Raw genomic sequence first — 12,346 nt, forward strand, 5'->3', positions numbered from 1 at the left:
ACGGGGATCGTTTCAGTTATGACAGCTTGCAGATAGAAACATTGCATGATCGTATACTAATAATGACAGAATTTGTACCCCAGTGGAGGGCATCCCCCACCCGGCGCTTCTTACCGGTACTGTGACCTCTCCTCCTCCTGAACCGTTCACAATACCCTGTGGTAGTACCATAATCATCTCAATTAAGCGATCACTTTCCAATGCCCATTTTGATCCCGGGAGTTACCCGGGTGGTGTCACACTGTACTCATTGTTTTAGCATGTCGCAAATTCCGATATGGCTTGCGCAACGGCCAGAGAGTGACAGCGGCTGGGGCCGGGCTGCAACCTTTTTAGACAGTTTATAACATTTCAAAGTGCATGGGATTGGCACTCCAAAACATCATAAATGTACAGTAACGCCAACTGCATCCGTGCCAAACATGATACGCGGACACATGCTGCATGTTATGCAACACATGCCCTTACCAGCAGCAGCATGCACAACATCTCAATAACACAACCGAAGTAGATAGGAAGCCGTCCATGGAGACGTGATCAACGTCAATACATAATAATGGTAATAAGCCGGATAAACCAAAAAGTACCCATTGTACCCATCAAACAGTCAGCTGGGTTGCCCCATGGGGGTATTGACCCATGGGCGAAACTGTAGGGGGCGCTACGCAACTGGCCGTGGTCCCGGCAGGTGAAGCTGCCAGCTCAGTCCGCTAAGACTCACTGTATAGCGACCCCTGCCTACTCGTAAGGTAAATTTGTTTGGGGATTTCACTAATCGCAGCACGCAGCTCCCATTTTTTACATAAATATACGTAAGATTAGCGTAACTACCATTCGCACACTTGCATACACACCACACTCACACAGCGCAGGGTCTGCGGCCACAGTGCACTGCACCACTGCGGCGCAGACCTTGCCAGACCTATGCTTTCGCTCTCTGGCGGCTGTTTTATTTATTTATTTTTATCGAATCAAAGTGAGCTTTCGCTCTCTTCCGGCTGTTGTATTTTTATCGAATCAGAGTGAGCTGTCTGGACGGGCCCGTAAATAAATAAATAAACGTCCAGACACGCACGCAGAGAACCAAACCAGCATAGTTGTTTAAGATTATCATTTAGGTTTTTAATTATACAGTAATTTGTATTTCTCATATTAAAAAGATTGTTCAAGAGTGGAACATTTTGGGGTGAAACGTATCTCAGCTTTTAACAATGGAGTCAATGGGAAAGCGATAATCGTTTAACGAGTGTTCGCCTGCCAAGCAATTTAGCGGAACGTATCTTGCTCGTTAAGCGAGACATGCCCGTCGTACCAAAGCGGGGAATGGGGGAGGCGTAGAGAGGGGTGTGCCAGAAAACTCTCTCTGAATTTGTCACGGTTGGTGTAAAAGTAATCTGGCTAAATATATACTTTTAATTTCTTCATATTGACAGGTCGCTCAGGACCCCATTATCGTCTTCTCTGCGTATATGCCTTTACTATTGTAGAGAAGTGGGAGGAAGTGAGGGCATCGGCAGGAAAGAACTGGATTACGTCATAGGGTGACGTCATGTTACCCAGAGGGGAGGGGTACTTAAGGGGGACCCCGGGCCGAGGGACGGGGTCGTTGTGGGGAGCCGAGGGAACGGAGGTCTCGAAGGAATGGAAGACGCCGAACGGAAGACACGCCGCTCGGCACCGAGACCCTAGGTCGAGGAAAGAGTAGGATTAGTGGGGAGCTTAGATGAGGATAGGCTGAGGAGTTAAGCGGGTACCGCGACGGTCCATGGGAAGGACCAAGTGTAGAAGTGTCTACTTCGGGTGTGATCCGGTGATACTGTACGTGAGTGTAGTAGTTAATAAACTGGCAATAGCACTTACAGAGAATCTCGTCTCCCTGTGAGTTTACACCACAACATTATCATAAGGGTTGCGTGTGCACACGCCAAGGTTAGGTTGGGGGACATGGGACTACACCCAATGTGATCCAAGGGTCATGCGAAGAACGCTGGACCACACACGAATAGTGATTAAACGTGGTGGAAAGAAAGCAGCGAATAAGGGAATAGGGGATTTGGGGAAACCTTAAGGGGGAATATTCGGCAGGACAGAAGAAGAAGTTGGTCGGGGGGGAAAGGAAGTTCTGGAGAGTTCGAGAGAGTTCGCGGAGAGATGGCTTGCCGTAGGAATACACGTGTCGTGGTTTATGTGGATGTGAAGAAGAGAATAAAAGTGAGAATAGGTTTCCCCCCTCGTTTTCTGGCAACAAAACAGGTATTAAGTTGTTAAAACACCAAACTGAAACCTTTTGCAAGGAATCATGTCAGCATTAACCACAATACTTGTGGTCAAAATGCCAAAAGCATACTCTGATAATACAGACCAGTGGACGAGGCTCAAAAGAAAGCTGTCTCTGGTGTGGAACAATCAGTTTCAAAGACAATGTATATATTATCAGCGTGTTTTTTTGCATTTTGACCACAAGTATTGTGGTTAATGTTGACATGATTCTTTGTAAAGGTTTCAGTTTGGTGCTTTAACAACTTAACACCTGCTTTGTTGCCAGATAAAAGGGGAAAACCCTATTCTCATATTTTGGTACTGGCGAAGGAGGTCCCATGATGAAAGAGAATAAAAGCCTGACCAGAGGCGTGCTGTCGTGTGGACTCCCTCTCATCATTACTCTGTGTGTAAAGACTGCTGTTGCATTTCCCAACTCCGTTGATCAACCGAAAATATCGAGGGATTCTCTCTCAACGAACCTCACTCACCTCCTCACCTACTCACAGCACATATTGAAATACTCATAGTGCTACACTTTACCTGCTCACCTACCTCACCGACCTACCCACGCATTCACCCACTCACCTACCCACGCATTCACATACCTACCTCGCTCACCTACCCACGCCTTCATCTACCTGTGATTAATCACATGTGTAGAGGTGTTACGGAGGGCAAACAAACACACTGGGCGTGGTTATGCCTGTACGCCGAGAGGTGCTTACGTCCACGTCCGCACCGTTTAGCCTGGGGGGCTAACACGGCGCTGGGATCCCCCATGGCCCCACCCCGCAGTGGGGGAGTTGCTATATAAGGCGGTGAGCCGGAGGGCTCAGGGTTCAGTGTTCAGCCTTAACCAGCGAAGCAAGAAGACCGGCTAGATAGGCCCTGGGACTCCCCTGGACCGCTGTCCTTCTCAGGACCGACCAGGGCAAGCCAGTGGCGTGGCCCCAAGAGCCCAAAGCCGATGCGCTTGTAAGAGCCGGTCTGGGGACTCAGGGTGCCGTAATCCCAGCTTAACCAGAGCTGGGTTAGCTAGCCTCCCCTAGCCCTGTAGAGGAGGACCTAGGAGTAGGCTAGCGTGACATAGATTGTGTGATCTCCCTGTTAGACGGGTGAAGGGGCCGATACCCCTTCGAGTGTTATACATCTCGGCCTGTTATGTACATTGTGGTTAATAAATAAGTGTGCCTCCAACTACGTCGTCCAAGTCTCCTGGAACCTACTACAACTGGCGTCAGAAGTGGTCTTCTAAGGATGGATACAAGATGGACGGCTCGTACCAGGGAACCGGGGGAGGAGGAAACCTCGGTCAACTCAGAGCCCAAGATTGCTGAGGGCGAGTCCGAGCAACCGGGGCCGAGTCCACCCGCACCGCAACGGCAGGACGGGTGGAGACCGTCGGCTGACGGACTACGGCTGGCTCACTCCTGCCTGGCAGAGCTACTCTACGCAGCAGTCGCCACGTTGGAGGAAATCACTCGCCTGGGGGCCAGAGGAGCTGTACGGGGCGACGACGGACGACACGCGACGCCGGTTCCCGCCATTTCTACGGGCCTGGAAGTCGGATTTGCCACCATCAGTACAGTGGGTGCTGAGGGCGGGGCCGGGCTACGTCAGGTGACCGACATTCGCCAACCAGAAGCCGCCACATCGTCAATAGCGGCCGGCGCGTCACCAGAAGAGCGACCGCCGATGGCACCCGCCCTTCCCGCCGAAACTGTGCGGAGTGGCAGGAGCGACGGGGCGCGATCTACGGCTGCGGACGCCGCATTACAGCGGCGATTACCACCCCTCAAAGAGTTCGTGGGGGAAGACGGTGACTGGGAGCCTTCCGAAGACGCTTCCTCGCTCACCAAGAAATGGCACAATGGACGGATTATGAAGCACTATGCGCGCTACCGGCGATGCTCGACAGTGACGCCCTCGCTACCCTCACCTCGGCGCCAAGAGCGAAGCGCGCCACGCTGCAAATGGCGCTTCAACTCCTGTCTGCAGTCTATGGACCACCTTCGGACTGCAGGCAGCTGTTCTACGATCGCCAGCGGGGCGCCAAGGAATCGCCTCTGGCATACCGCACAGCTCTCCTGGCCCTAGCGAAGGCGGCTTTCCCTCGGATGGACGAGGAAGGGGTGGACGCCATGGTGGCGGAGAAGATACTGCTGTTGGCGGACGATTTGGACATTGTCGTCTTGGCGCAAGACGACACGGAGATGTGTTCCCTGCGGGCCGCGCGGCACATCCACGCTAACTTGCTGTCCCAGCGTCGCAAGGCCAGCAAGGCGGCGGCCAGGCATGCCGTGGCTGCAACCACCCTCCCATCGGAAGAGGTCTGCACTGTGGATCGCCCGATGGAGTGGAGATCCGGGGGACGACCAGCTTGGGATGGACCGACCCGCCAGGATCAGCCCAAGCCGTCTGGGGCGCTAATGCGCTGCTACAACTGTGGCCTCCGGGGCCATGTGGCTTCGGGATGCCGAGCTCCTCGACAGCGCGGTGCGACGCCTCGGCCGGACGTCGCGCCTCTACCCAAGCTTCGCCAGAAAACTCCGGTGAGTCTTGGCACTCCACATATTTGGCCTACACACACACCTGTGACACACTCACGCACTGCAACAAACGGGGGTCAAAAATTGCCTGTCGTCGCGCCGAAACGTGCCACGGTGGGGAGTGCGTTCCAACCGGGCCAGTGGTCCGAGTTGGCTCATCGCGTTGTTGCCGCGTCCTCGGGGTCGTCGGTCGTTGTGGGGCATATTGGTGGGGTTGAGGTGCGGGTCTTAGTTGATACGGGAGCATCGGCAACTATTGTGTCCGATTTAGTTCATAACATTAATTCTAGATTTGAAGCTTTCGTGACTGCAAGGAATCATCTTCTTAGGTTTTTTCGGTAAAGTCACGTAGGTCAAAATTAATGAAAATAAAATAAAATAAAAAACAAAAATCACGACGTTTCGGAGGCAACACAAGTCTCCGTCATCAGGTGGGACCGTCACAGCCAGATTAGCTGCATCAAGTGAGGCAATGATTCAAGATGTAATCCCTTAAAAGCGAGTTGAGGGGGAGAGGAGAGGGAGGGGGGAGCTCATCAGACGATGGTAGCCAATGAATGGAACGTTTCGGGAGGGAGGGGGGGGTGAGCGACGGCGTGGAAGCGATTGTGCGCAAGCGGCCAATTACTGCCAATTACTGCACAATGGAGCGGTTGTGCGCAAGCGGCCAACTACAGCACACGCCAACACAATGGACAGAGAGGGGGAGGGGAGGTCTGATAATTCCTCCCCGTAGAGGGAGTTGAGGGGGGAGGAGAGGGAGGGGGAGCTCATGAGACTATGGTAGCCAATGAATGGAACGTATCGGGAGGGAGGGGGGGGTGAGCGACGGCGTGGAAGCGATTGTGCGCAAGCGGCCAATTACTGCACACGTCAACACAATGGAGCGATTGTGCGCAAGCGGCCAACTACAGCACACGCCAACACAATGGACAGAGAGGGGGAGGGGAGGTCTGATATACATGATAGAACGAAGATGCCCATGTTTAACCAATGCTGGCTGAACAATGAAGAGAGTACTGTTAAAAAATAAAAATAACTGGGGATATTAACACTCGGTAAAGTAAAGTAAAATAGTGCCTGTCAGATAAGATGGTCCAAAAAATTTGTAATTAAGTCTTTTTTGCGTGGTTGATAACATCTTTCCAATGATTACTAAGTTTGTACCCATCATCGCGGTTGAAATTATGTCTGTGTTTGTATATTTGTATGGCTTCGTGTACAAACCTTTGATGGTAGCCGGGAGGTTTGCAGAGAACCTTGGTCTCGGAAAAGACAATTTCATGAGAGCCCACCGAGTTGTAGCAATGATCGGCAACGGCAGAAGAATCAGTTCTGCCGTGTTTCAGATCTGACTTGTGCTCGCGGACACGATCAGAAACATGACGTTTCGTTTCTCCAATGTAGCAATCACCACAAATGCAACTCAATTTGTAGACTCCAGGATACTGTAAGTCAGGAACGACATCCTTCACAGATGGAATCAGATCACGGATTTTATGCACTGTACTGAATCGGACTTGGATCTTATGTTTGTTTAGAATTTTGGAGATCTTTTTGGTCACGCCAGCTATGTATGGTAACGTGATGGTTTTGGTCGGAGTTTCATGGGGCTGTTTCTGTGTGGTGGGAGAAACAGCTTGGCGGATAGTACGGTCAGAGTATCCGTTCATCCTGAGGGCCCGGTGTACATGTCTTAATTCACCGGTCAGGTGGTGTTTGTCAGAAATGCCATGGGCTCTGTGGTATAGCGTTTTGATAAGAGAATTCTTTTGAGATGGGTGGTGGTGGGAATCCGGTTTCAAGTAGGAATCTGTGTGGGTGGCTTTTCTGTAGACAGAATGTCCCAAGGATCCGTCAGGCCTCCTCTCAAACAGAATATCCAAGAATTGTAGTTTACCGTCTTTCTCCACTTCCATGGTGAATCTGATGGATGGGTGTCTGGAATTGATGTGGTCCAAGAAGTGGTTCAAAGCTGGGAGGCCATGTGGCCAGATGACGAAAGTGTCATCCACATATTTCTTCCACAGGGAAGGACGCAGGGTGGATGTTTGGATGGCGTCTGATTCAAACTTTTCCATGAACATGTTGGCTATGACTGGTGACAAAGGGGAGCCCATAGGGGTACCCTCATTCTGTTTGTAGAAGGTGCCATTCCAGGTAAAATAGGTGTTGGTGAGGCAATGTCTAACCAGCGCAGGTGCATCAGAATTCAATCCATGTTGGACTAAGTCCTCAATTATTGTTAGGGTGTCCGGTACTGGGACTTTGGTAAACAAAGATACTACATCAAAGCTGACGAGGATGTCATCAGGAGATAGTACCATGTCCTTAACCATAGAGACTAATTGGGTTGAGTTGAGTACTGCCGAAGAGGTCTTGCCTGTGAAAGGGAGCAGAGTATCTGATAGAAAACGGGCTAGTTTGTACGCAGGAGAGTTTATCGTCGACACAATGGGTCGTAGCGGGGTGCCTTCCTTATGGATTTTGGGAAGACCATAAAGTCTGGGAGGTCTTGCCGCCGATGGTTTTAGAGAGGGACGTTTGCTTGGTTCGATTAGGGAAGTCGAACTCGTGATGATGCTGTTGGTTTTCGTCGTTAGGCTTTTAGTGGGATCGTTTTTAATTTTGGAGTAATCATTAAGAAGGTCCAGGATTTTGTTGTTGTATGAATCTTTATCCATGATGACCGTGGCTAGTTCATAACATTCTCTCCGTTCAAAGCCGTCCTTTGCTCCCCGTTGATGTTCCATGCTTTGCTGCTAACGGGGGCTCGCTGGGCATTATCGGACAGATCCGCGCGCAAATTTGTATTGGGGACATCAAATTATCCGGCCGGATATTGGTCTCCTCGTCGCTGGCGGTTCCGTGCCTGTTGGGGACGGATTTCTTGGCCAAAATGCCGATTCGTATCTTGGTCGACCAGGGTTGCATCGAACTCCCGTCGGGCCGACGTATGATGTTTTTGTCCTCCCCCGCTACTGTCCGTACGGCATTTGCGACGGTACAAGCGCTGGTTGCGAGGACGGTACGCGTACCGCCGGGAGCTCAGATGCTCGTGCCTCTTAGGCTGCGGCGACCATTTGCTAAGGGCGTTGGTGATTGGGGGGTTCTGTTGGGACCATCTAGGGCCGGGGTCAACGGACCCGATTTGATAGCGGCCCAGACCATTGTGAAAGGGGACGGGGACCCCTTCATCGCGGTCCTCAATGTGGGATCACGAACGGCTGTGGTTCCTCACGTGACCGTGCTTGCACACGCGACGCCGGTACCCTGTGAGGAACCGGTCATTGGTCAGGTGAACGCCGCTCCTCCGTCATGACCGCATTCGGACCGTGATGAGGGGTGGCTGAATGCACTTTGTGCGGGATCATCGGACCTGTCCGACTCACAGCGTGAGAGGCTTTGAATCCTCCTGCGTGAGTTTTCCGACGTTTTTAGTCAAAACAAATACGATATTGGGTGTACTAAACTGCTGCGATACCATATTGACACGGGTGACAGCGCGCCAATCCGCCAAAATTTTTTTCGGTTGAGTCCCGCCGAAAAGGATCATGTAAAATCGGCCGTAGACGACATGCTAGCTGCGGATATTATATCCCCTTCTACCAGCCCTTGGGGTGCGCCGATCGTCTTAGTTAAGAAACACGACGGCTCATTGCAGTTTTGTGTCGATTTTCGTTGGCTGAACAAGATTTCTGTAGCCGACGCATACCCGCTTCCTCGGATGGATGAATCGCTTGATGCCCTGGCGGGGGCGCGGTTCTTCTCCACATTAAACCGAAAACTGCTTTCCGTACGCCGCACGGCCTTTTCCAATTTAACCGCTTGCCGATGGGGCTACATTCAGCGCCGGCAACTTTTCAGCGATTAATGGAATTGGTCCTGGCTGGGTTGCAATGGGATTCATGTTTGATTTACTTAGACGATGTCATCGTCTTTAGTAAAACATTCGATGAACACCTCCAGAGGTTGCGTGCCGTTTTTCTCAAAATGCGGGCTGCTAATTTGAAATTCAAGCCCCAGAAGTGTCATTTGCTCCGCGAATCGGCGCGGTATTTGGGTCACATTGTCGGATGCTCAGGTATTGCCACAGATCCCGCCAAAACGCAATGTGTCAGCTCCTGGCCGACTCCCACCTCGGTGGGGGAGGTCAGGAGTTTCATTGGATTTGCGTCATATTACCGACGGTTTGTCGCTGATTTCGCTACAATTGTGAAACCCTTACATGCCTTGACATCAAAGGGGGTCAAGTTTCATTGGGGTCAGGAGGAGGAGGCTGCTTTTCGCTTCCTCCGGGACGCCCTAGTGGGGGCTCCGCCATAGAGTTATCCTGACTTTACAAAACTCTTCTTGCTCGATACAGACGCAAGCAACACGGGCATTGGGGGCGTGCTTTCGCAGGTTGTTGGGGGTGTAGAGCATGTGGTTGCGTACAGCAGTCGGGTGTTGTCTCCGGCGGAACAAAGGTACTGTGTTACCCGTCGGGAACTATTGGCAATCGTTTACTTCATTCAGCAATATCGCCCATATCTGTACGGTCAACATTTCACCGTCCGCACAGATCATGCGGCGCTGCAGTACGCCTTGCGGGTTCAACAGCCATCAGGACAATTGTCTCGATGGTTGGAGATTCTCCAAGATTTCGATTTTGAAACTACTTATCGTAAGGGCGTTCGCCGCATGAACGCAGACGCTCTGTCACGGTTGCCGCCCACCTCCGAGTGCGCTTGCCTCCTGGGTTCGGGGCGTTGCAGACCTCCGAATGTGATCTCTGATTCGGTCCTTGCGGCCGCCGCTGATGCGCCTTCGATTGCGGGCCCTATTGAGCAAGAAGGGAGGGATTCTTTGCTGGGGTTGTCTGTTGCGGAATGGGGGCGCCTCCAAATGGAGGACACCTCCCTCCACGCTTTGTGCCGTCGCATCGGGGGAGTTGGTCCGGGGGCGGAAAATGTCGACTCGTGGGGGTTATTTCAGGGTCTTTTGATGCATTGGGACGGGAGATCCTGCCGCCACCGGCTGGTGGTGCCTTCCGCATTGAGGGGTAGAGTGGTGTGGGCTGCGCAGGAGCGACTCCTTCACCTGGGGACTCACAAAACCCTTGCCATGCTCCAGCTGGATTTTTCTTGGCCGGGCATGGCAAGGGACGTGGATGATCATTTAGGGTCGTGTACTCAGTGCACGCAACAGAAGCCACCAGCACGGGGGTCCAACCCACCATTGCAGTCTATAAAAGTTTCCCGGGTTAACGAGCTCGTTGCGCTTGATATTTTGGGCCTATTCCCCCCTACACCTAGGGGAAATAGATACCTATTGACTGGGGTAGAATATTTTAGGCGATGGCCTATGGCCTGGCCCCTCGCCAACCAGTCGGCAGCAGCCATCACGGAGGCCTTTGTCCAGGGCTACGTCCTCGACAAAGGTGCTCCGGAGCGGCTGCTGACCGACCAGGGTAAAACATTTTCTGGTAAACTTCTACACGAAGTATGCGAGCTCCTGGGAACGAAAAAAATTTGTACCTCCCCATATCATCCGCAAACTGACGGGATGGTGGAGCATCTGCATCGGACTATCACGTCCATGCTGTCTCAACAGGTCTCTGAATCCCAGACCGATTGGGACCTTCATATTCCGGGGGTTTTGGCGGCATACAGAATGGCTCCTCATACGGCGACCGGATTTTCACCCTTCTTCCTAATGTACGGCCGCGAGGCTAACCCACCTGTCGTGACTCAGCTGCAGATCTCCACGCCGCATGCTAAATCAAAATTGACCGACCATGTCAAATTCAATATCGCTAAATTGACAGAGGCGCGGGAGGCGGCCATCCAGAATTCAGAACTCCGCCAAAGGGCGAATGAGAGGCTCAGGCTGGGTCGGGCACATGTGCTCCAGTGGAAACCGGGTGACAAGGCGTGGTTGCACTGTCCCCAAATACCACTGGCGACCTCGTCTAAGCTGGTGCGGCCGTGGCGGGGGCCCGTGGAAGTGGTGCAGGTCTTGCGGCCACAATGTGTGCGTATCCGATGGGGGAAGCGTCGGTGGTTCGTGCACCCCTCCAGGTTGAAACCGTTCGTTGCGCCCCATGTTCCTACCACACACACGCGTGGCCAAACATGTGAGGGGTCCACCGACTCCCGGAGTCCGACTTCGCTGCTTTTGCCTAACTTGCCACCAACTATTCCACCTCCAGGTGCACCATGATTGACGTGCTCACGACCGCCAACCCCTCCCGGGGGGGTCGTGGGTCGCTCAGCAGCGAAGCCAGACACTCTCGCACCCGGACTGTTGACTTCCACCACTGGGCCAACCGGGGTTGCCCCTTGTGACGGCCCCGCTGCAAGAACGCGCGCCAAAATGCGCAGACTTTTGTGAGATCGGCCGCTTGTGCGGCCCTTGCGGGGGTTGCGGGGTGGGGTGGGGGTCCTGGAAATTGTATATATGGGGGTTTTTTTTTACGGGATGGGATATTTATTTGGGGGGGGTGCGTCGGTTTATTTTTCTCCTTCTTGTTGTTGTTGTTGTTGATTGTCATTGTTGTTCTTGTCAATTACACGAGGCACACACGGTTTTGGGGGGACGCATCTTTATTGTGATTTTGATACAGCCGGGACGGCTGTGGGCTGTATAGGGGGGGGGGTGATGTAGAGGTGTTACGGAGGGCAAACAAACACACTGGGCGTGGTTATGCCCGTACGCCGAGAGGTGCTTACATCCACGTCCGCACCGTTTAGCCTGGGGGGCTAACACGGCGCTGGGATCCCCCACGGCCCCACCCCTCAGTGGGGGAGTTGCTATATAAGGCGGTGAGCCGGAGGGCTCGGGGTTCAGTGTTCAGCCTTACCCAGCGAAGCAAGAAGACCGGCTAGATAGGCCCTGGGACTCCCCTGGATCGCTGTCCTTCTCAGGACCGACCAGGGCAAGCCAGTGGCGTGGCCCCAAGAGCCCAGACCCGATGCTCTTGTAAGAGCCGGTCTGGGGACTCAGGGTGCCGTAATCCCAGCTTAACCAGAGCTGGGTTAGCTAGCCTCCCCTAGCCCTGTAGTGGAGGACCTAGGAGTAGGCTAGCGTGACATAGATTGTGTGATCTCCCTGTTAGACGGGTGAAGGGGCCGATACGCCTTCGAGTGTTGTACATCTCGGCCTGTTATGTACATTGTGGTTAATAAATAAGTGTGCCTCCAACTACGTCGTCCAAGTCTCCTGGAACCTACTACACATGTATAATTCTGCACTCTGCAGTATATGGGAACCGATGAAATTAGTGTACAGCTACGGGTAGCCAGAAGCATTATATTTAATTGCAAGTGAATGCAATGGTGATCGGATGGTTATCATGGATTGGACATCCAACAGGCACAGCAGAGGACGGGGCACCCTCCTAATTTAGATGTGGGCTGACCCCGTCCTGAGGAATTCAGCTGCGGTGTTGTGACGTGGAGGGTGTTTCTGATTGCTATTGAAGATATGCAATGGCCCTTCTGAGGCAAACTCTGAGATAAAGTTTTGCCAGGGCAGACCGGCTACACATACCT

The sequence above is a fragment of the Lampetra planeri genome, chromosome 76 (assembly GCF_965212315.1).
Source record: "Lampetra planeri chromosome 76, kcLamPlan1.2.h2, whole genome shotgun sequence".
In the NCBI taxonomy this organism is placed as follows: Eukaryota; Metazoa; Chordata; class Hyperoartia; order Petromyzontiformes; family Petromyzontidae; genus Lampetra; species Lampetra planeri.